This window comes from Phyllostomus hastatus, unplaced genomic scaffold (assembly GCF_019186645.2).
Source record: "Phyllostomus hastatus isolate PE091 unplaced genomic scaffold, TTU_PhHast_1.1 phas_scaffold_39, whole genome shotgun sequence".
NCBI lineage: Eukaryota > Metazoa > Chordata > Mammalia > Chiroptera > Phyllostomidae > Phyllostomus > Phyllostomus hastatus.
Window position 1 is genome coordinate 11,531,997 of NW_025334028.1, and position 26,031 is coordinate 11,558,027.

The 26,031-nt window shown below is 40.9% G+C and overlaps 1 protein-coding gene and 1 pseudogene across 3 annotated transcripts in view; both read right to left on the reverse strand.

Annotated features, from left to right (window-relative positions):
- KLHL8 (kelch like family member 8) overlaps window positions 1-26,031 on the reverse strand; it is an 84,912-nt gene that overhangs the window by 55,511 nt on the left and 3,370 nt on the right. The window lies entirely within an intron of this gene.
- Window positions 1,373-19,557, reverse strand: LOC123806730 (annotated as a pseudogene).

The window sequence follows — 26,031 nt, forward strand, 5'->3', positions numbered from 1 at the left end:
TCTAAAAAACACTCAATGCTATACAGTTACTGCTGCAGTATCTACTACAGGCACAAATAGTGCTATTAGACTCATTCCACTACAAATATGACTTTATACTCTTCACAATTCAGTTAGATGAAGATTTTAGATAATATAAAATGTTATATTTGATACCAGTTTCTGCTTAATTTAGAGCTATAACTGAAAGTTGATGGAGGACATGTGTGTATTTATTAAAATTAACTCATTTATATTCGTTAAATAATAAGTTAGTTAACCCCACCTCGTGTTGTATAGAGTAAAACCTGACTGCATGTAATTCTCCACACACTCCATGTTAACCAAACTGAAGGGGTTTGCCATGTGGGGTGCTCTATTCAAGAACAAGACAAAGTTGTCAGGTTGTCACAAGGTAGTTTCATTTACTTGCAGCAAGTAAAAGAGACAGGGGACTCACATCCAAAGCTCTGTATTTGGAAGGGAGGCTTAGCCACTGCTTATACACACCATCTGGTCATTTACAGATTGACTTGGTGCCTCTCAAATTCACCCTCTTTATAGGTGGTCTGCAAAATACTGTATTACATTATAACATTTAGTAAGAATAGCACTTAGTAAGAACGGCCCAGGCTGTAAGACCCTTGTCCTGCCTAACAACTTCATACCTCTCTGCCTCTGCCTAGGCTACACTCTCATTCTGAAATGGCCTTTACCACCTCCCCTACCAGCTGACTCTTATGCATCTTTAAAGACTCAGCTCAGGTTCACTTACTCAAAATCTTCCTTCTTCCTAGCCTGGATTGGGAGTACTTCCTCTGTGCACCTGTAACAATCTGATCACATCTTTTTCATTGCACTAATCATAGATTATACCATATTCAACACACAATCAAATTTATAATACTTGTAATAATTGCCTATAAAAGCCCCAAAATATAGGTACCTTCTCTTCACTTCTATTGCTCCCGTGTTGAGCACAGCACACAGTAAATAGAGGTACTAATATTATTTTTGGAATGAATGAACTGATTTATTATGAACACTAGAGATTATTTTTCTACTATTACTCAAATCAATATTTACTTAAATTATTTGAACTGAAATAACACTGCACTCTGCATATATTATTTTAATCACAATCACATGTAAATGTTTTAATAAAGACATTTATTTCCTTTTTTGGCAGAGCCAGCTGAGACTTTATTTTGGGAAAAAAACATTTGATTCAGCTTTTAGTTGGGGGCATGGGTAAGAGGCAGCTGCCCAGGTTGTAAACTCCCCCACCCCAAGGGTAAGCTGAAGACTGGGGCTGAGCTTCAGGGGGCCCTCTGCTCCCCTGCACAGCTCCCTTCCCACAGGCTTGGAGGACAGGAAGGACCACAGTAGTTGTTCACTTGGGCAGGACTTCAGATGACTGAGACACCAGCTTCCCATCATGGGTGTCGATTTCCTTCATAACCACCATCTTGGAGGAGCTGCTGCTGGTGCACCTGAAGGAGCCAGGGCCTCTGACACAGTCCAAGCTGGTCTGGAAGCCCAGGCCATAGTTGAGGTTCTGGTAAGCTGGGCTCAGCTCACCAGAGTAATGGCTGCTGGCCTTGGTAATGGATACTCATGTTTCTGCATCCCAGACTCCAGATGGTTCTCCTCACCTTATAGCAGCTTGTGGTAGGAGGTGATTTCTGTAGCCAGGGCCAGCTTGATGTTCATGAGCCCCTGGTAGCCTTGTAGCTGCCAGGATATGTCCTGCTTGGCAGTTCTCAGAGGGGCCTCCAGCTCAGCCACCTTAGCCTGAGCATCCTTGATGGACAGTTTCCCATGTTGCTCGGCATCAATGGTGGCTTCCAGGAAAGCCCTCTGGCCTTTGAGGACCTTGATTTCAGTGTGGATTCAGCTAATGTTCTGGTTAATCTCAGAAATCTCCATCTTCGTGAGACAAAGGTTATCCCCATGCTTCCCAGCCAATGTCTGCAGCTCTTCATACTTGATCTGGTACATGGACTCAGCCTCAGCCTCAGCCCAGCTGTGGGTGGCAATCTCCTCATACTGAGCATCGACCTTGGCGATGATGCAGTCCAGGTCCAGACAGTGGCTGCTGTCCATAGGCGGCACCATGGACATGTATGAGACCTGGGACTGCAGCTCACAAATCTTCTCTTCATACAGCTGCCTATAGAAATTGGTGTCATCGGTCAGCCCTTCCAGGTGGGACTCCTGCTCTACCTTGTTCATGTAAACTTCATCCACATCCTTCTTGATGAGGACAAATTCATTCTCCATCTCTGTGTGCCTACTGATTTTGTCCTCATACTTACTCTTCAAGTCCTCCACCAGCTCCTGCATGTTGCCAAACTCCACTTCCAATCTCAGTTTCTCCTGGGCCAGCATTTCTAACTGCTGCCAACAGTTGTTGATGTAGCTCTCGAACACATTGTCCATGTTACTGCAACTCCTGCTGCTGCTGCTGCAGGAGAGTCCACTTGGTCTCCAGGATCTTATTCTGCTGCTCCAGGCTCTGCACCTTATTGATGAAGGACAAACTTGTTGAGGCTCCTGATTTGCTCCTTCTCCTGGTTGTGCACAGCTTGGATGTTGGGGCCTGCCCTCAGCTTCAGGGGCTTAGTGGGCTCTGGTTCACTTGGATAGCTTTAATAGATTCCATACTCCCAGCTCTGCCAAAACTCCCAGGAAGATTTATGTTGGAGCCCAGGTCAACCCGGTAGCTATTGCCCACCTAGAAAAAGGCTAAGGACCTGCTGCTTAGCCCACTAAAGTAGAAGTGGCTGCTGAAGGCCTGGAGGCCAGAGGTGGACACCTTGTAGGTCTTATGGGTCATGCTTGTGGATAGGATATGGTGTAGGCTGGAGTGGAGGCAAGGATGGAGCCAAAAAGCTCTCCATTTTTGAAGTGTTTTATTTCAAAGGTAAATATGTTTTAAAAATTGTTTTTAAAGTCAGAGAAAATTAAACTATACTCATTATTTCCTTTTTATTTATAGAAGCAAAGTGTAGGGATTTTAAATTTTGAATCAAACAGTCCAAAAAAATACATTGTGCTAATAATTAAAGGAGATTCTGCTGTTTTAACAGACTGGTTTATAGTTTCAATAGTTCCTGCTCAGTCAAGAAATACATAACTTCCAACAGTTTAGTACTATGACTTTAAAAAAGTGTTTTTATTATCAATAGCATTCATTAGATATAACTGTTATCAAAGGCTACTTTTTAAATACTGATGTCATTTCCAGGATCTATAAACAATACTTTCATTGTACTGACTACTTTATACGATGTTTCTACTGGGGGTCTATTTTATTAAGGCATTCTGTTGATGTATCACTACCATATTCATTTCCTTGTTTGAACTGGACCACTTAACTTATTATCAGAGTTGTCCAAAATTCTAGTATTAAGTAGTAAAAAAAATAAAACAGTGGACTTGGATTTTATCTAAATTTGTGAACTACATTTATTACTTATCATTTTTATTTGACAATGCATAGGAGTCACAGAATTGTACTTAAGATAACAAACAATAATTATTTGAATAGAAATATAAAGACTACCAAAAAATAAATTCACCAATAATTTGTTTCCAAGTATGAAAAGGTATTTCTCACTAGATATCTGAAATAAAACAAAAAACACAACGTTGAATAATATTATTACTTAGTTCAGGGAGAGCTCTGCTCGTCAGGCACAGTGCCTCTGAGTAGAGCACACTGCTAATCTTACATAGGGTTTGGAAGTATGCCTTTCAAGGGTTGGTGGACTTTCAGAGGCTTAGAAGCATGGTTACTAGAAGGGCTGTCATTGACTAGCTGGCTTTCAAAATTCTGTTCACCAAGGCAAGTTATTGCTAATTGATTACACTGACTTAAAACCAATTCTAAAGAAGTGTCATTTAATAAGTAGATTTAATACTGGTTCTGGTAGCTGTTACCATGGCTATATAAGAATTAGTCTTCTAGCCCTGGCTGGTGTGGCTCAGTGGATTGAGCATCATCATCCTGCAAACTGAAGAATCAGTCTTTTAGGAGTTTGGGAACTTCCTTTTATTTTTATAAGGCAAGCACAGAAATCAACATACACATATGTACATACATACTAGTCACGGTTTTATAATCACATTTCAAGAAATTTCAATAAAAAGAGAAATGTCCGTGTGAAGGGGAAACACCATTTTTTAGTTTTAATTTAATTAATCAGTCATCACATGGTACACTGGAGGCTGTGGAAATTCAAAGATGAACATGAAAAGCAACAACCAAGTGCTTTTAAAGCAGTGCTATTCACAGCAGGTCTGATCTACATATTTTTTTACAGGTCTGTAATGAAATACAAAAATGGATTATTTTATCACTTGGCCTTTTGGCTAAGATTAAGTGTACACAATTTAAAAACTCTTTGAGCAAAGTTATATTTGAAAGTAATTTTATATCTCTCAAATCTCATAAAAAGCTGATGTTTGTATTTTTGTGTCCTTTTTTAATTTCATTTTTCTAGTAATTCACTTTTGTTTTCTTTTACCAAAATATTGGTTCACAGACTAGTCTTTCACCACAGAGAATTTTAGAAGCACTCCTTTATAAGACTCAAGAAATGCAGATACCCACAACAGGTAAGCCTGTGTTATGGTCTGCTACTAAGATACATACAAAAAGAATGTAAATCACACACCAAGTAAGTAAACACCTGCATCAAAATCTGAAGAATGGTATTGGTAACATAAAAGAAAATCCCTCAGATGGTGATACAACACACTTAAGAAAGGCTGCATCATCCGTCCCCTCTAGATGGACTAGGAGATTATACTATATGGAAAAATAAATGACTCAGATTAGACTGCAAAAGAGTCAAACCCTGAATGTGAATAAATTTAGGAATATCTTAATCTATCTCTTATGTTTTCTTTTTTAAAAAAGTGTATGTACAAGATTAATCTATTTTATCAACTATAATTTATCTAAAATAATTTCCCTCCAAAAGAGGAATAAGACAGGACATAATTCCTACTGTTAAGGAGCTTGAATCATTCAACTGGGACAAAAACAGATGGTAACAATAATGTGATAAAGGAAATAGTAGAAAGATATACTGGGTATTATGGGACAACCTAAATTCACATGGGTGATCAAGAAGGCTCCCCACTGAACATGAGATAGGTCACATATACTCAAAGTTCCCATTCAACTCCAACTACTATAACCAAGTTTCATACATCCTACTTCCTAAATTTCTCTCATATTGTTGACCCTGCTTCCTTTCCAGCCACAACACTTCAGTCACTGTCCTCATCATCTTACAGCTATTATTACAGCCTCTCACCAATAGTACACCCTTCTTACTATTGCCAGTTATTACCTAGTTCAAATCTGACTACATCATGTCAATGCTTAAAAACTTCATGAATAATGTAATGGTAAGTGGAAAAAATGAATATAAAACTGTTAAGATCTCTATTTTGTAACTATGTACGAGATCTGTCCAGAAAAAGTCCAGCCATAGTTAATATAACAAGAACAGTTTGAGTGACATGGATGTAACCTAGCAGCCAAGGAAGGTGAACTGGAATGCACATGCGTGAACAATGACAACTTCACTGTACTAGTCAGTGGGGGCAGTAGAGGCCATTGAGTGAATGTGTGTACTATATGGGCATCACATTCAAAATGACTGAGCAAGAAGAGCAACAAATCTGCATCAAATGTTGCATTAAGCTTGAACATTCCTCCACAGAAACTATTCAGATAATTCAGAAGGCCATAGCTATAGGCAACTGCTGATTGGCAGCTTCATCATGACAATGTGCCTGCTCATGCATCACATCTTGTGCAGAGTTTTTTGGCAAAACATCAAATCACCCAGGTGACTCAGTCCCACTACAACCCAGATTTGGAGCCCTGTGACTTCTAGCTTTTCCTAAAATTAAAATAATCTTTGAAAGAGAGGAGATTTCAGACCATCGATGAGATTCAGGAAAATATGACGGGGAGGCTGATGGTGATTTGGAGGGAGAACTGTGTGAGGTCTCAATGTGCCTACTTTTAAGGGAACTGAGGTGTCATTGTCTCATGTACAATGTTTCTTATATCTTGTATCTTCTTCAATAAATGTCTCTATTTTTATATCACATGGCTGGATTACAAGGTCTTTTGGACAGACTGTTAGGGACCACCCTGCCTGGTCTCAGGAAGCTGTAACCCCCTGTGACTTAGGCTGAGTGAAAGACCTCCAGACCAGGAGCCACTAAGGAGACAAAACTTATTCCCCTGGCATGAATGCTGCCTGCTCTATGCCTAGCCTCCTAGGCTTGATCAGTTAGCCAATGATGGGTAAGACTTCCCATGGAGGGAACTGCCTAAGACAGGCATGATCACGAGGAGGGCTCAGGGAAGAGACTCAGGGCTGTGGAAATGAAGGGGTGATCGACTGCCCCCCTGCCCCCTCAGCTTTGTCAAAGCCTGAGTCCTTGTTCTTAGATGTGAGAAATCCAAGTCTCCTGGCTGCCTTTATCACCTCTGCCCAACTCAAGCCTGCAGAAATAGCAGAGGGGTGCCCAGACCAGAGACAGTGGACCCCTAGGGTTATCAGGCCTGAAATATAGAATATGCAAGATCCTTTAAGATCTGTTTGCTGGAGGATGTTATTGAATTAGAATTTGAAGGCACAGACAGGAAACCAAAACTAGCCCTTTGAGCCCTGTAGTCCTTTCAAATGATGAAACTCCAAACTTTGCCCAGAATCACAGTGGGGGTTCTGTCAGCATCTTTGAAAGTCACCTATTTCTTTTGATCTTTTCTGCCAGATTGTGAATCCACAAACTAAGTCTGTATTCTTAATAAAAACCTGCTTGGGAATGGAAACAGGGCGCTCCCCACTAAAGAGAGTGGCTGTTCTGTGCCTACTTCCCCACAGGACCTGGTTGTCTCTGTGTATGTTTTTCTCATGTTTTGACAAGCCATCCACAGTGTTCTGCAATCACTGCAGGCCAGTGAGCACGCGTCATTTTTATATCACATGGCTGGATTACAAGGTCTTCTGGATAGACCTTGTATATGTGACAGGTTTCCAATGATAAGATAGGTTACAACTGCAATTGCTGTTTTGTAATCAATTAATAAAATGATTCTAAAAGCCTCTTTATTAGAGAAATTTGGGAAGGAAAATAAGGAAAGATTAGTTTAAAGTGGGCCACAGAACTTTAAAGCATGGGCCATACAAGTACACATATATTCCCAAAGCTCTTCAAATTCTAAGGAAAGAGAAACGACTAAATGTTTATTGTTATTATAAGCAGCATATCTATTTTAAGTAGGTTATATGAGTATATTCTTATACTGTAACCAGCTGCATAATATTTCAGTCAACAACCATAGATTCAAGAGTGGTATACCATATAACCTAGATGTGTTATAGGCTATACCATCTAGGTTTATGAAAGTCACTCTATAATGTTCACACCACAGTGAAATCTCTTAAGGATGCATTTTTCAGAATGCACCCAGGACATTAAGTGGTGCATGACTGTATATCATAAACATTTTATGATACTTTAAAGTCTTATATAATAATCATATAGTATATTTGTTGATTTTAAAAAACATACAAGGTAGCATGGTATAGCAGAAATTACAATTCAGTTAGGGAACAGGAGAACTGAATTTTAATAGGTACATTATTGGGGAATTATCTAATCTCTCCAAGTCTCAGTTTCTTCATTCATAAAAGAATAGAGATGTACCAGGTCAGGGGTCAGCAATCTTTTACTATAAAGGGCCAGAGAGCAAATACATTAGGCTTTATGAACTATCTAGACTCTGTCACTACAGGTGACCCTTGATGACCCTTGAACAATATTAGGGGTTTTGAAATATGCTTTTTAAGGGAAGGTTTTTTTTTTTTTTCAGTTGACCTAGATCACACCCATGTAGTTCAAAGGTCTCCTCCACAACTCCACAGTTGGGAATCTGTATATGAATCTGCCAAAGTAGTTAAATGCAGATTTTCAACTTCAGGGAGATCTATGCCTCTGCATAGATAATGGGTATGCCTCACCCATCAACTGTACCGAATTATGACACTATAGGAGGAAAGCAGCCATAGACATACATAAAGGAATGTGTATGGTTGTGTTCCAATAAAACTTTATTTTACAAAACCAGCAGCAAGCTTAGTTTTGCCTATGAGACCTTAGTTTTTGGTAATCACTGTTTACTTCCAGGTCTAAACTAGGAGAGTAGTTTCATTTTTCTATTTAAAATTACTTAGGCTGTTTCCTTGCATTTTACAGACATCTATTGCCATATCTAACACGAGGCACATAAACTAGAGGTTAATAGCAGACTTTAGAACAGATAGTTTAGGGATTTCCTACTAGCTGAGTACCCTTAGGCAAGTCATTTAAAAATACTGAGTCTCACCCTGTCTGGGTGGCTCAGTTGGTTGGAGTGTCATTCAACCAAAAGATTGTGGGTTTGACCCCCAGCTGGGTCTCATACAGGAGGCAACTAATCAATGTCTCTTCTCCCTTTATCCCTTTCTCTCCAAAATCAATGAAATATACATATCTGAGTGAGGATTATACGTATCTCATTGCGTGAGGATTAAAAAAAAAAACAAAGCAAAAAACTGAGTCTTAGCTTTCTTGTAAGGTTGTTTGTTGTAAAGGATAAATGAAATAATATACATAAAGTATTTAGCCCTATATCTAGCACATGGGAAGTATTCAATAAATGGACATTAATACTTCTATAAATTATGAAATTCTGAGTCATTGATCAAAAATATAATCCTCTGCAGCTCCACTCCAGGAAGACACAAAATCCAATTAAAAAATGGGCAAAAGACTTGAACAGACACTTCTCCAAGGAGGACATACAGAGGGTCTAGAAACATAAGAAAATATGCTCAGTGTCACTCGCCAGCAGAGAGATACAAATTAAAACCACAATGAGATACCACCTTACACTGTCAGAATGGCCATCATAAACAAACCAACAAACAGGTGTTGGAGAGGATGTGGAGAAAACAGAACCCTAGTGGCACTGTTGGTGGGATTGTAGACTGGTACAACCACTGTGGAAAACAGTATAGAATTTCCTCAGAAAACTAAAAATGGAACTGTCTTTTGACCCAGTAATTCCACTGCTGAGATTATATCCCAAGAAATCTGAAACACCAATCTATAAGAACCTATGCACCTCGATGTTCATAGCAGCACAATTTATAATAGCCACGTGCTGGAAGCAACCTAGGTGCCCATTAGTAAATGAGTAGATCAAAAAATTATGGTACATTTACACAATCGAATTCTATGCGGCAGAAAGAAGGAGCTCCTACACTTTGCAACAGCAGGGTTGGAACTGGAAAACATTATGCTAAGCTAAATAAGCCAGGCAGTGCAAGACAAATACCATATGATCTCACCTTTAACTGGAACATAATCAACAAAAGAAAAAAGCAAGCAAAATATAACCAGAGACATAGAAATTAGGAACAATTTGACAGTAACCAGAGGGGAGGTGGAAGGGGATAATGAGGGGAAGGGTTTGCAGGGACTACTATGAGGGACATATGGACAAAATCGGGGGGGGGGGCGGGGAGGGGATGGAAGCAAAGAGGGGAGGTGGGTTTGGCTGGGGTGGTGGGGAGTGGTTGGAAGAAAATGTGGACAACTGTAATTGAACAACAATAAAATAATTATTAAAAAATACAATCCTCCAATCAATATTTTTCCAGCAAAGAAATAAAATATGCCTTATAATGATCTACATTTTCACTACAGCAAAAGATAAGGACTTGCTATATTACTTTAGGTCTTCCCATTTTCTTTTTTTTAATGAAATGAGTCAGCATTAATTGAATGCTTACTATCAACTTGCTAGCTGTATGACCTTGGTTAAGTTACAGAACTTTTCATTAACCTCAGTTTCTTCATTTAGAAAAATTTAGAAAAGAACAGTGCTAACCTCATAGGACTGTTATAAGAATTAAATGAGTTAATAAATTGTCTGGCACATAAACTATATAAGTAATTGCTATTATTTCAGTTAGATACTTCACATTTATTGATTTCAATCCTCAGGACAACCCAAAGAGGTATTATTTCTATATTTACATAAAAGAATATAGATAATGAGGCTCAGAGAAGTTAAGAAACCTATCCAAGGCTACACAAACATTAGTGGCAATGCCTGGTACTCAACATAGGCTTGCCTGACTACAAAGCCAAAACTCTTAACGCTAGGCCAAAGATGGCATTCTGTATAGGGAGAGTAACTATATCTTTGTATGGCATACATACATTATTTATAAGAACTAAAATACAGGTAATAATAATATTCTGTCCATACGAAAATTGTTTTTGAATTTTTAAAAGCTCAAGAGAATACACATAAAATCATTAATCTTCTTAAAATGATAGTACTCCCACAGGTAAACTGTTTTCTAAAATGATTTCTATTTTCTATACCTAATTAATTTAACTCAGACTTTCATTATTAAAGAAATAAGCAATCTTATACATTAAAATAACTAAAAATGCAGCACACTAACTTATCTTTCATACATAAAGTACCATGCAAATTCTGGCATTCTTCCCTAATTAATATTTGAGATCTACATAGACCTCTTAGACAATTTTTATAAAGAACAAATCTAGAGAGGCAAAGACAGTTGTTACTTTATTTTATAAAACCCCAAATATTGTTTTAGACCCTTGAACTTTAAAAAACATTTAGATTTCAAATGGAAAAAAAATGATCAATATCAAAGGGAAAAGGACAAAAAAGATCTGAGAAAAAATACAAAAAGACATTATTCTGATGGACAGATTCATTCATAAGTTTGTAAAACATCACTTGATCCACCTCATACTCTTCAGAACTTGTGAATGCCACTGGTAACTGATCCAGAAGCAGAAGTTTGCTTCATGTTATAAAACCTTATAGCCCGAAGGAAGATGGCGGCTTTACTCTAGGCAGCGTGTTTCTCGGCTTCTGTGAAGACGAGGGAAACTCACAATTCGGTGGAGAAACAAAGCAAGTGGACTAGGATACCGAATCACTTTTGAAAGCAGGACATCAAAAATTATTGCGATCATTGAAAAACCAGACGGTAAGGAGACTGCTTCAAAACAAAAGGGGCCTAGGGATCAGCGCGGGGACTAGGGGTGTGCAGTCCCCAGGCCTGGTGCTCCCGAGTCTGCCTCGGGGCTCCCGGGAGAGGGGAGTCGCTGCTCCCTCCCCTGGATACGGGGATTGAGCAACTCCAGGGGAGAACTTATTGCTTGAAGACACAGATTGGCCAGATGGACTGAGAAAAAATCACCCAGGGACTATGAACACCCACGTAGAGACCTGGGAGAAGTGAGGGCCTCCAGCCGGCATGACCAGGGGAAGCCTGGAAGAGCGCCCGCACCCCTAGCCCGGTGGGAGTGCGGATCGGTGGAAAACCCAGAGCTGGGAAGGTCTCGGGAGCCAGCAGTTCTGATCTGGGAAAGTGTGCGCCCCATAGGGAATCTTGACTCGCGCGCTGTGATCCAGGAAGGGACACGGCGCTTAGTGCCTTCCTATAGCCCAAAACTCAAAAATTTCCAGCCAGCCCAGCCAGGGGCGGCTGGGAAATGCGCCCGAACCCATAGCCCGGTGGAAGTGCGGATGGGTGGAAAACCCAGAGCTGGGAAGGACTCGGGCGTCCTCAGGTCTTGGGAGCCTGCAGCTCTGATCTGTGGAAGCGCTCGCCCCATCGGGAATACTAACTCGAGCGCTGTGAACCCGTAAGGATGATGGCACTTAGGGTATTCCTAGAGCCCAAATCTCAAAAAGATGGAGGGGCGCACCCTTTTACGACTCCCAGGGAGGGCGCAGTGAATCCCAAAATGTCGCGGATGCCTCCTGAGATCATAGAGCTGGAACCCTGCAGAGACCCCGGAGTCCAAAAGAACGTGGCAGTGAGCTCCGGAGAGTGAGTGTGCTCGGGAGCGCCCAGGGTTCCTGAGAGACTTGCTGAGATCTGGCCGGGAAGAGAGGAGCATTTCAAACGTCCCTCAGCCAGCTGAAACCAGCAAGATCAGAAAAACTGGTCTGGACAGTTAGAAACCAACAAGAGGTTTTTTTCATTTATTTTTGTTTGGTTTAGTTTGGTTTTTGTTTTTGTGGCTGTTGTTGGTTGATTGATTTTATCTTGTTTTAAGTGACATTTTATTTTTCAATTCTTACTATTTTTATATCTCGCAATCCCTTATGTTTCTCTTCCATTCATCCTAATAATATTCTTTCCAATCCAAATTTATCTCTCCTGAACTCCATCTTCTGCTTTTCTTTCCTTTTTTTTTATCTTGCAAGTTACTGTAAATTTGTATTATCTTTTTCACCTTTCTGACATTTTTTATTTTAATAATATTTTGGTATTCTTTTTCTTTTTGTATAATCTTCTTTGCTTGACTGGTTATACTGTCATTTGATAGGTTCCCCCTGGTATCTCAGTCACAGTGTGTTGATAATTTACTATCCTTCATCTGTGTTCCATTAATACACCTCTCAAGGTTCTATACTCTTTATTCTTGTTATCTAGATCTCATTGATTCTGCCACAAGACTGTCACTTTACTATTACTGTTAATAAGACCTAGTCCATACAATTGTAAATACTACTCAATACCCCTACGTGATCTCAGCCCACTTTGCAATTCCCTGAACTATACTATTACGGGGGTTCTCTCTATTCTTTTACACACTACTCCTATATACTAATCTTTAATCCAACCCTACCTTAGAATCTGACCTCCCACAGCCTCACAGCTTTCTAGATCCAACTGTCAATCCTCTCATTCCCAATAAGAGTCTTACCCTCTTTCCATCCTTTTTAAAACGTGGATAGTGGGGTGGAGGATCAAGGTTAACACTACAAGGAGCCAAAGGATAACCCATTTCTTCTCTACTGGCTGCTAATGTAAATATCATAGTACACTGTCTTGCTGTCTTAAACCATTTCGCCTTACTCCTCCAACTGATCACAAAAAAAGAGTAGGGGGAAGCTGTGAACACCAGGATACAAGAAGGAGACTGCACCACTGAATCTCAAAAGTATTCTACCACAGAAGTTCACACCATAATTACAGGGAACCAGAACAGATCAATTTAAGAAACAGAGGCTAACAAGAAGAAACCCACGAACAATGAGAAAACACAGAAACAACCCCCAACTGAAAGGAAACGAGGAAGCCTCAGGAAAAATGCTAAATGAAATAGAGGCAACTCAACTATCAGATAGTGAGTTCAAAACAATGATTATCAGGAAGTTCAATGAACTCACAATGAGCTATCAGAAATTAGAGGGAAACTACATCAATCTCACTGCAAACTGTATAAACATGAAAAAGGAAATAGAAACTCTCAACAAAGGCCAAGAGGAAATGAAGAATATAATTTCTGAACTGAAGAACACAGTAGAAGGAATGAAAAGCAGGATCGATGAAGCAGAAGATCGGATTAGTGAGCTAGAGGACAAAGTAGAAAACAGCATCCAGAAAGAGCAAGAAAAGGAAAAGAGGCTCAGAAAGAATGAAGAGGGATTAAGAGAAATGCAAGACAATATGAAACATAATAATATGCGTATAATAGTGATACCAGAAGGAGAAGAAGAAGAGCAAGGGATCAAAAACCTAGTCGAAAAAGTAATGAAGGAGAACTTCCCTAATTTGATGAGAGAAAAACTCACACAAATCCAGGAAACACAGAGAGTCCCAATCAAGATGAGCCCAAAGAGGCCCACCTCAAGACACATCATAATTAAAATGGCAAAATTTCAAGACAAAGAGAGAATCTTAAAGGCAGCAAGGGAGAAACAGGAAGTAACATACAAGGGAACACCAATAAGGCTAACAGCTGACTTCTCAATGGAAACACTTCAAGCCAGAAGAGAATGGCAAGAAATACTCCAGGTAATGAGAACCAGAGGTCTGCAACCAAGGCTACTTTATACAGCAAGACTCTCAATCAAGATAGAAGGCCAAATAAGAAGCTTCCCAGACAAAAGAAGTCTAAAAGAATACACCTCCACCAAACCAGCTCTGCAAGAGTTTCTAAAGGGACTGCTTTAAGGAAGGGAAGGAAAATAGAGGAGGGGGGGAACACACGTACATAAAAGACAATGAATAAGTACCTATCAATAATAACCTTAAACGTAAATGGATTAAATGCTCCAATCAAAAGACATAGAATAGCTGAATGGATAAGAAAAAATGACCCACATATATGCTGTCTACAAGAGACCCACCTCAGGATAAAAGACCTACACAGGCTGAAAGTGAAGGGCTGGAAACAAATCTTCCAAGCAAATGGACAGGAAAAAAAAGCCGGGGTAGCAATACTCATATCAGACAAAATAGAATTCCAAAAAAGGTCCATAAAGAGAGACCCAGAAGGTCACTTCATAATACTCAAGGGAAGAATCCACCAAGAAGACATAAATATTGTAAATATATATGCACCCAACATAGGAGCACCCAAACGCATAAAGAAAATCTTAGAGTGTGGCAGGAAAAGAAAACTCCAAAAGTTTCTTATGCTCTGTAACTGTAACACTTGCAAAGTTTCACACAGCACTGTAGAAGCTGACAAGTCGTAACCAAAGCAACGGCCAGTTACTCAAGGTCGTACACAGATTCCCATGATAAGCTCCTGTGCTCTGTAGCTTCTGCAAATCAAATTCCTCCTGAGTTTTCTCTTTGTCTCCCATATAAGGTAGCTGGACCTAACTTCCGCATTCGGCTTCTGTAACCTTGCTTCGCCACGTAGGTAGGAAGCCCGGGACTATTTAAACCCCGGGAGAGTGAGGATCGGGGCTCAGAGGATTTGGATGTTAGCCACCCCCTCTGGGCCCCCGGGTAATAAAGTTTGTGCTTCATTATCTCCCCGCATGTGGGTGGATTTTCCACAACATTTTGGTGCGTTGGCCGGGAAATCCCTCACGCGAGCAGGTATTTTGCCTCCGGTGAAGGCTACCGGGGGAGTCGGCACGGGAGCCCTGCCGCAGGGGAGGAGCAAGTGCCCTGGTGATTCCAGGCTTCCCGGGGCAGAGACTCCCGTGCCGTGTCCCTGACAGCTCTAACACCTGGGCAGAGGGGAGAGATGAACCACGAACTGTCGGAGGCGCCACTCAGGTATCTGGACGTGCCCTAGGGACCTGACCCGAGGATCTGAAAGGGACTGATCACTCCTCGACTGGAAAATTCAGGGGTCTGGGCTTAGACCCAGACCATCGGGCTCCTTCTCGGGGGAGGGACAGCTAACTTCTGTGTGGTTGTCTGTGTGACTGTCTGTGTGAATGTGTTTGTGACTCTACGGGCCGGCCAGGCTTACGGAGTCTGGGCCCCCCACCTGCGGCGGGTGTGTGAAAGATCCCCTTTTTCCTTTGTCTGCGTCAGTTGGGAGAACTCATCATGGGTTGGGGGGGGGGTTCTGCCCCAGTACTGTATTGCATGTATGTGGGTGTGCCGCCATTTTGGATAAAATGGAGGACGAGCCACGTGAGTGCCCCCCCCCCCGGGTGGAGGTGCATGGTTGTCGTCATCTTGGATAATGGGTCATGTGAGAGCCCCTCCATCTTGGAACTGGGCAAGGTGCCAAGCTAAGGGCTCTCTCCAGACTACATCTGTCTGGTTCTCTGTGTAACTGGTTCTGATAAGGATGGCTCTGAAGGACATGTACTGAAGTTAAGGAAAACATCTGGCCTGTAAAATGTTTGCAGGGTCTGAGCTTCAGAAAACTGCAGCCTGCAGTGTCAGGGACTTTCGGCTGTCCTTCCCAGAGTGGGAAAGGAACCAGGATTAAAAGAATAATGGTTAAATCTGAATAAGTAAAATTATGTATAAAGAATGTAAAGTTTTAAACCTGGAGTAAAGGAAACCTCAACTATTTGTTTTCTGGTTTTGTGGGAAAAGAGCAGTGTTGTTTCTGATCAAAAACCCTCTGTACTTAAAATCTGTTTAAGGTTGCCTGTAACCGGTTGGGGAGGATGCCTTTGCCACTTGGGACCCAGGAAGGGTCATTTGGGGCTGATAAGTGCTTCAGCCAGAGGCAAAGCAGCATGTCTCTGCCAAAAGACCGGGCCTGAAGGAGCATGTCTCTGTGCGAGAGAATGCCCCTACCTGTGTACTGTTCTGGAAACTCTGTGTTTTGGGTTTTGCTCTGCATCTGCTCTGAAAAGGAAGTGAAGGATTCCAGGGGAGGTTAAAACTTCACAATCTGTAGAAAAGTAAATAATTTCAGTATTTAAATATTTATATATATATATATATATATATATATAAAATTAAGAAGGTCTGTGGGAAACTAAAGATAAATGGAAAAATAAGAATTTTGGAATTATGTGATGTTAGTTAATAATAAAAGGTATAAGGCATGGAAATACACTCTTGGTGGATATCAGAAAATATATGAAAAATAAAAGAGTTGTAAATGCTAGATAAGTCTGTAGCAGTAAAGGTTTTAAGAAGCCTGGTAAATATCAGAAGGGAAAAGTTTTTCCTTCAGGCTTTGTATTTTTCTCCCTACCTGATCCCTCCAGAATTTGGCATTCTGAAGGAGTAAGTGAAAACATAAGGTTTCTTTGTGTAAGACCAATAAGACCAGTAGTTAATAATAGTTTTGTTAACCAAGACTTTGACTGGAACATCACATCTGAAGGAGGCATGTATGGGTTCTGGTCGTCACCAGAAAGCCCTGAGGAACAGGGATTGACTTGTGAAGCTAGAGTAAGCCCAAGGAAAAAGCCTGGTACTTTGGTTGGTTGTGCAGTTCGTGGCAGTCTTTCCAGGGAAGGAACGAAGTTTGCTTTCATGAAAGATGGCCAAAAAGAAACCTGTGGGCACAACGGAAGTCTCAAGGATCTGAGTGAAACAACTGGTACAGGTGAAGCCAGATGGCGGATGTGCGGCTCTGCTTCTGTGCTCTGAGGGGCAGACTGAGAAGTCAATCTGAAGGTTCCCTGTGTGGGTTCCAGCAAAGCAGAATCAAGAATCATAAGTAATTCAGGCTGCTCTTGGTGTGTTTATGCAAACGAACAGTCAAAATAAAAAAAGAAAACAGAAAGTAGTCCCTTTAATAACAGTGAGGGTGATCTTAAGGAGAAAAATTATGGTTCAAGGAAAATCATTGTGCTCAGTATTAAACATCAGAATAATGCAGCTAACTGTCTTAAAAGTTTGTTTTCATTTAAAGGATAAAACTGGTTTTGTAATATCATCAAAATGTACAATTTACAGGTATGAAGGACCTGTCAAATTGCCATTGCTGAATGTCATTGCAGGAAAAAAACTTGCAACTGAATGCCTTCCCAAAAGACAGTCTCACAGGCACGGAAACTGGTTTGGGGACTATTGTGTAAATTAACCTGTGTATTCTTCTGTTTTCATAGGACGTATGCCTATGACTTCATTGCCTGAGTGATCGGTTGCAATATAGGCCTCACTTAAGGAGCCCATTTTCATTGTCGCCCCCTGGAGCTCAATGGTTTGGCTAAACTGAGTGGTTGGGTTAGTAAGCAGTTTGGGCGATCTGTGGGCTTCACTTTAAAACTAATTTTCCCTTTTCTGTCTTAGTGGCTTGAACAGGAAAGGTTTAGATATCTGAAAGGAGGGAAATCATAATATAATCCCTCAGCCTGAGTAAAGTATAATGGACTACAAAAGCTTTGGATAGGTGTAGCATGCCTTGTATACCTCCCTCAGATAAGCCATACCTAAGCCCCTGCCTTTGTCATTTAATGGTTATGATTTAATTGTGCCTTCCAACTCTTTCCAAATCTGTCACTTCCAGAATATAACCAGGATGTCAACGGTCCAGTAATACCAGCCTTTGGACACTGAGCCTGCAACTTCCTGGTAATAGCCAACTGACCAGGATTCTGTAAGGTCCTTCCCTTTACAGGCAGGACTCCCTCCGTGCTGCACCCACTTTCAGGGCACCCCAGACCCACGGGTAGGTAAAACAACGTCCATTTCTAGCCGGAAGCAGTTACAAGTGAGACCTTCGTCCATTGTCCTTTAAAAGAATTTAAAGCGGGTATATATCTAAAATGAAAAGTCGTTACAAGGTGCAGCCAAGGGGGGGACCCCAAATGGGCATTTGGGACGGAGTCCAGAATTCAAGGTGTCCAGGAAATTTTAGGATGTCTTCACCCCTTCCCCACAGGTGTAAGTTAGGGGAGGGACACACAGAGCAAAATATGCGGGACTGTTTTGTACAGCACCAGCTTTGCAGTTGACCCATGGCATGGTCATTTAACATGCCTATAGCCTTCAGCTAGTCACTTGGATATGCTAAATGGCTGTGGCCATGCTCTGGGCCAGGGAGATAAAGAAAGACTCCCCTGCCCAGGATGTGACAGGGAGGCAGGTCCCCCAAAGTGGGAGCTTGGAGAAAAAATTGGCTCCATAACATGGGGCCACACCTGCCCAGACCCATGATAACAGTCAGACAGGAGCGGGTACCGGCCTATCCAGGATCTGTGGGCTGTCTACAAAGCAGCCAACAGCCGCCACCCAGTGGTCCTGAACCCGTGCACCCTCCTGAGCCAGCTTCCCCCAAAAGCAACGTGGTTTACCTGCCTTAATCTGAAGGATGCCTTCTCCTGCATTCCTGTGGCACCTTCCAGCCAACCCATTTTCCGCATACAGCGGTCAAGACTCAGTTGACCTGGACTAAACTGCCCCAGGTGTTTCAGAACTCCCCAGCCCTGTTTGGGAAGCCCTAGCAGGAGATCCCTCGCTAAGGGGGGATGGACCTGATGATTCTGCAGTACATGGACAACCTCCTCCTGGCAGCCCATTCCAGGAACAGTGCCGGGAGGGAACGCACATGCTGCTGAAGTGCCCCCTACAGGCGTCTGCGCAGCCCTCTGTCATGGCCCTTCACGGTGCTCTATCGGTTTCGCCTGCCCCAGTGGCCTGCAAGCTTCCTTGGGGCTCCGGCAATGTCGCCAGGTGCAGAGCTCAGCAACCAGGCTTGCAGGAAGTACTCACGGCGTGATCAGGGGCGAGGACAGAAAATGGCAGAGTTGCCAACGCCCTCCAGAACCTTGTCTGATTTCTGAGGAAAATGCTCGTTCCCCTGAGAGAAAGCCAGCCTGCACCCTGCGGCTGTGGAACTCGGCCCTACTACCAGGCTTTGAAGGGTCCGGACATTAAGAAAAAGCCTTCCAAAATATTAAGAGGTGCCTCAGTAATGTTCCTGCCCTTGGACTGTCAAAGCCAAGGAGGCCTTTTAATCTGTACACCCACAAGAAAGACAAGGTAGCTCTTGGGTCCTGACCCAGCTTGTCGGACCATGGCAACACCTGGTGGCTCACCTGTCTAAGCAGTTGGACATCTGCTGGCGCCACCAGCTGGCCACCTCATCTGAGGGCAGTCACTGCTGCCATAACCCTCTTGCAAGAGGCATAAGTGGCTGTCAAACCCCAGACTGACTCAATACCAGGGCATCCTCCAAGGAAATCCGAGGGTGCATGTTAAGGCCATGAAACAAGTCAATCCAGCCACCTGCTTACCGGCAGAACTTAGAAAGCTGGACCATGACTGTCTTAGAGTAACCAGAGAAGTCCACACCAGCCGGCCAGACCTCCAGGACCAGCCCCTGGTCCAACCTGATGTTGATGTCACCCACTACATGGATGTAAGCAGCTATATAGTTGAGGACAGGAAAGTTGCCGAGTATGCAGACCAGAAAACTGGACTGCCCTGGACAAACTTACTGCTGCAGAAGTCACCCCTTGGATCTACTACAGCCGGGCCAAGACAGCAACAAAACCCACGCTAAGACAGTGGAGGACGCCAACCAGTAAAAAAGGATGCCAAGGAATAGACCATTGTTCCGCAGGGTACCTGACTTTAATTGACACCTTCGCAAGAGCATTGACAATTGGACTAGTGACTGTGGCCCCTGAGGAATGGAATCCCTGTAAAGCGGGTCACCCTAGAAATAGTTTGTCTCTGTTTGATCTCTGTATTTGGATTTATTGTGTGCTTTGCTTAACAAATGTGGCCCCTGTCTCAGCCCCAGCCTGCAAATGTAATACCCCCAGGCATAGGATTATGCTCAGTGGTAAAGTGGTCTCTTACTATCTCCCAGGGTCAGCTTTCAGCTCCTCCACTGACATGCCATTGGGTTGCATTCAGTCACAGCAATCCCTCTGCACTTGGGGAGGGAAGGTACTAGACTAGAGTAACATCCAGGACCGTAAAGTACCAGACCCGGAGGTGTCAGGCATATAGGACCCTGCATCCTCCGGATCTTAGTCCCACACCTAGGGCTACAGTGACTCATAGGGCAGCTGCCACAGTGCTAGCCCTCTGGCAGTACCAACACCAGTATCAGCAGTTGTAACCCTCCCAAGGACCTCAGCCTTATAGCCAGGTATTAGTGATGCTAAAAGGGATAAAACACCTTATAGCATCAAAGGGGGGAATGTGGCAGGAAAAGAAAACTCCAAAAGTTTCTTATGCTCTGTAACTGTAACACTTGCAAAGTTTCACACAGCACTGTAGAAGCTGACAAGTCGTAACCAAAGCAACGGCCAGTTACTCAAGGTCGTACACAGACTCCCATGATAAGCTCCTGTGCTCTGTAGCTTCTGCAAATTCCTCCTGAGTTTTCTCTTTGTCTCCCATATAAGGTAGCTGGACCTAACTTCCGCATTCGGCTTCTGTAACCTTGCTTCGCCACGCAGGTAGGAAGCCCGGGACTATTTAAACCCCGGGAGAGTGAGGATCAGGGCTCAGAGGATTTGGATGTTAGCCACCCCCTCTGGGCCCCCAGGTAATAAAGTTTGTGCTTCATTATCTCCCCGAGTGTGGGTGGATTTTCCACAACAAGAGGACTTCAGGAAAGATACAGACAGCAACACAATTATAGTGGGAGATTTTAACACCCCACTATCAAAAATGGCAGGTCTTCCAAACAAAATATCAACAAAGATATTGTGGCATTGAACAATACCCTCGATGAGATGGACTTTACTGATATATACAGAGCCTTCCATCCAAAAGAAGCTAAATATACATTCTTTTCAAATGTACACGGAACATTCTCAAAGATAGACCACATGATAGGACACAAAACAAGCCTCAAGAATTTCAAGAAAATTGAAATCATACCACGAATGGGTCAAGAATGATATTAGGGAAGAAATCAAAAGGTTTCTGGAAACAAATGAAAACGAACTCACTACAACCCAAAACTTATGGGACACAGCCAAGGCAGTCCTGAGAGGGAAGTTCATAGCGATACAGGCCCACCTAAAAAGGTTAGAAACTTTCCAAACAAACAACCTAACCCCTACGTCTACAAGAACTCGAGGAACAACAACAAAGACAGCCCAGAGCAAGCAGAAGGAAGGAAATAACCAAGATCAGAGCAGAATTAAATGATATAGAGACTAAAAGCACAATTCTAAGGATCAATGAATCCAAGAGCTGGTTCTTTGAAAAGATAAACAAAATAGACAAGCCTTTAAGCAGACTCATCAAGAAAAAAAGAGAGAAGACCCAAATAAACACAATCAGAAATGAAAGAGGAGAGATTACAACAGATACCACAGAAATACAAAGGATTCTAAGAAATTACTACGAAGAACTATATGTTAAGAAATTTGAAAACCTAGGTGAAATGGAAAAATTTCTAGAAAAATATAATCTTCCAAAACTCAATGAAAAAGAAACAGAAAGTCTGAACAGACCAATAACAATAAAAGAAATTGAAGCAGTAATCAAAAAACTCCCAACACACAAAAGCTCTAGACCAGATGGTTTCACAGGAGAATTCTACAAAGCATTTAAGGAAGAGCTAACCCCTATCCTTCACAGACTATTCCAAAAAATCCAAAAAGATGGGAGTCTCCCAAACTCTTTTTATGAGGCCAACATCATCCTAATTCCAAAACCAAATAAAGACACAACAAAGAAAGAAAACTTCAGGCCAATATCACTGATGAACATTGACGCTAAAATCCTCAACAAAATACTGGCAAACCGCATCCAACAATACATTAAAAAGATTATACACCATGACCAAGTGGGATTCATTCCAGGGATGCAAGGATGGTTCAGTATTCACAAGTCAGTAAATGTAATACATCACATAAACAAAAGCAAAGACAAAAACCACATGATCATATCAATTGATGCAGAAAAAAGCATTTGATAAGGTACAGCACCCATTCATGATAAAAACACTCGGCAAAGTGGGAATAGAGGGAGCATTCCTCAACATAATAAAGGCCATATATGAGAGACCTTCAGCCAACATCATTCTCAATGGGCAAAAAATTAAAACCTTTTCCATTAAGATCAGGAACAAGACAAGGCTGTCCACTTTCACCACTTCTATTCAATATAGTACTGGAAGTTTTAGCCACAGCAATCAGACAAGAAAAAAGAAATAAAAGGCATCCAAATCGGAAAGGAGGAAACAAAACTATCACTGTTTGCAGATGACATGATAGTATACATAAAAAAATCCTATTGACTCTACCAAAAAAACTGCTTGACCTAATAAATGAATTTGGCAAAATAGCGGGATACAAAGTCAATATCCAGAAATCAAAGGCATTTCTGTACACCAACAATGAAACTGCAGAAGCAGAGATCAAGGAAAAAAATCCCATTTGAAATAGCAAAAAGAAAAAATAAAATATCTAGGAATAAACCTAACCAAAGAGGTAAAAGACCTGTATTCAGAAAACTACACAACACTGAAGAAAGAAATCAAGGAAGACACAAACAAATGGAAACATATACCGTGTTCATGGATTGGAAGAATGAATATCATCAAAATGTCCATACTACCCAAAGCAATTTACACATTCAATGCAATTCCTATTAAAGTACCAATGGCATATTTCACAGACATAGAACAAACACTTCAAAAATTTATATGGAATTATAAACGACCCCGAATAGCTGCTGCAATATTGAGAAAGAAGAGTAAAGTAGGAGGGATCACAATACCCGACACTAAACTATATTACAAGGCTACTGTAATCAAAACAGCCTGGTACTGGCATAAAAACAGGCACATAGACCAATGGAACAGAACAGAGAGCCCAGAAATAAACCCAAGTCTCTATGGTCAATTAATATTTGACAAAGGAGGAAGCAACATAAAATGGAGTAAAAATAGCTTCTTCAACAATGGTGTTGGGAGAAGTGGACAGCCATGTGCAAAAAAATGAAACTTGAACACCAACTTACACCATATACAAAAATAAATTCAAGGTGGATAAAAGACTTAAATATAAAACGTGACACCATTAAAGTCTAGAGGAGAATGTAGATAGGAAAATTTCAGATATTTCACGAAGAAACTTTTTTACTGACTTGTCCCCTAGAGCAAGGGACTTAAAGGAAAGAATAAACAAATGGGACCTCATCAAAATTAAAAGCTTCTGCACAGCTAAAGAAAACAGTGTCAAAATTAAAAGAGAACCAACTGTATGGGAAAACATATTTGCCAATGATATCTCAGACAAGGGTTTAATCTCCAAAATATATAAAGAACTTACAAGACTGCACTCTAAGAAGACAAGGAATCCAATTAAAAAGTGGGCAAAGGACTTGAACAGACACTTCTCCAAGGAGGACATACAGAAAATCCAAAGACACATGAAACAATGTTCAATATCGTTAGCTATCAGAGATGCAAATTAAAACCACAATCAGATACCACTTCACACCAGTCAGAATGGCCATCATAAACAAAGTAACAAACAACAAGTGTTGGAGAGGTTGTGGAGAAAAGGGGTCCCTAGTGCACTGTTGGTGGGACTGTAGACTAGTACAACCACTATGGAAAGCAGTATGGAACTTCCTCAGAAAACTAAAAATGGATCTGCCTTTTGACCCTTCAATTCCACTGCTGGGACTCTATCCTAAGAATACTAAAACACCAATTCAAAAGAACCTATGCATCCCAATGTTCATAGCAGCACAATTTACAATAGCTAGATGCTGGAAGCAACCAAGATGCCGAACAGTAAATGAATGGATCAAAAAACTATGGTACATTTACACAATGTAATTCTATGCAGCAGAAAGAAAGAAGGAGCTCCTACCCTTTGCAACAGCGTGGATGGAGCTGGAAAACATTATGCTAAGCGAAACAAGCCAGGCAGTGAAAGACAAATAGCATATGATCTCACCTTTAACAGGAACCTAAATAACAAAACAGAAGCAAGCAAAATATAACCAAAGACACTGAAATAAAGGATAGGCTGATAGTGACCACAGGGGAGAGGAGAGGGAATTTCAGAGGACAATGGGAAGGGTTCAGGGGAACAATCTTAAAAGACACATGGTCAAAAACTAGGGGGAGGGTGGTAATGGGAGGGAAGGGGGGAGGGGTGGGAGGGAGGCTGTACTGGCAGTAAAAAGGAGAAACCTGTATTTGAACAATGATTAAAATAAAATAAAAAAAAAGTTTCCTCATTTTAATGATTCAGAGTAAAAAGAACTCAGAAAACTGAAAAAGGACCTCTTAAAATTTGTATATGCCAATTAAAACAAACTCAAGCCAAGAGAACAAACCACTTGATATTAGCGATTTTGATTTTCTGAATCACCACACAGTACCAATCATGATTATGGTAACACTTTATATTGTTATGTTTGTACTCATAAGAATAAAGATCCTCTTCCACTTTTTTCTACCTCTCATGGTTATGTAGGAAAAGTTACATTTTACACAGTAAATTACTGTGAAAAAAATGTAATTCTTCTTAAAGACGATGATTTCTAGGATTTGACACTGGTTTATGTCAAATATGGTGTGTATTCTGTGAAGGTTTTTTTCAAAACAATAAAATTATAATTTTATAAATGCCATCTTTCCTATAGAAGAGATGATTTGGTTTAAATCTGAAACATTTAAAAATCCTGTTATTTAAAAAAAACAACAACAAAAAAAACCTTATAGCCCAGCAACCTATCACTTATAAGGAAAACAGAGCAGTTGATATAACTTACTTCAAACTCTATCAGAAGAATGAATTCAAACTTAGAACTATAACCTAATTCTGAAATTCCCCAAATGCAAATAAGATTAATTTTAAATGTTATAAATTCAAATTATAAATTATGATCTAATTTACATAAGATGATTATAAATTCCATACTTTCCTAACCAGCAATACTGAATGTAAAATGATCAATTAGGAGATAATATTTTCCACTCTGTGCTATGTAGGGAGAAATATTATACAACACATATACTACATAAATATCACCTAGTTTGAAGATAAAATACTTAATTTTTTTTAGCATCTGGTGTTTTGTTGATAAAAGAGAAAATGTCCAACTTTTAGAATAAACAAACCAAATTACCTTTTAGCATTTCAGAATAATAGTCTAACATGTTGGATTGTATTAGGGTGCCATTCTTTGCCATGTGTTCTCTTGCACATCAAGCCCAGAGAGGGTAAGGGTGGACAGTATCTGCCTAATGATAATGGATGAATCACTGGTATAATCTCCAGGTCTAAGAAGCAACATTATTATTCGTATCAAAGTATTATATCATAAGTATCAACCTCTACTTCTGGCAGAAAACAGGCACTCATGGAACTTCAGAAGTTACCTGTTCAATTTCTTTTCTCAAAAAACTAATGTTAAAAATAATTTACAAAATACTTAGTAAAAAAAAAAGAAAAAACTGCATAAATAACTGAAGCTAATGGTTTTTAGGAACTTTGGGGGAAGGATGGCCATAAACCCCTTTTGAACATATTGAAAGCTGTGGTCTTCTCCCCAGAAAACTGCTGTACAGATATATACAGAGTTTACACTCTTGGAAGACGATTTATGGCACCCCCACAGATCGGGTTAAGAAGCAGTGAGATGACACTGTAATTCTACCCATTAATGTTTTGTCACTCAATGCGGTGATGCTACCAAAAAGTGCTTTTATGATTCATCACGTTGTAAAAGAAAGTGGGCCATTTTTAAACTTACTAATCACTCCATGGGTTCCAGATATCAAGTATATTGGTTGAAGTTT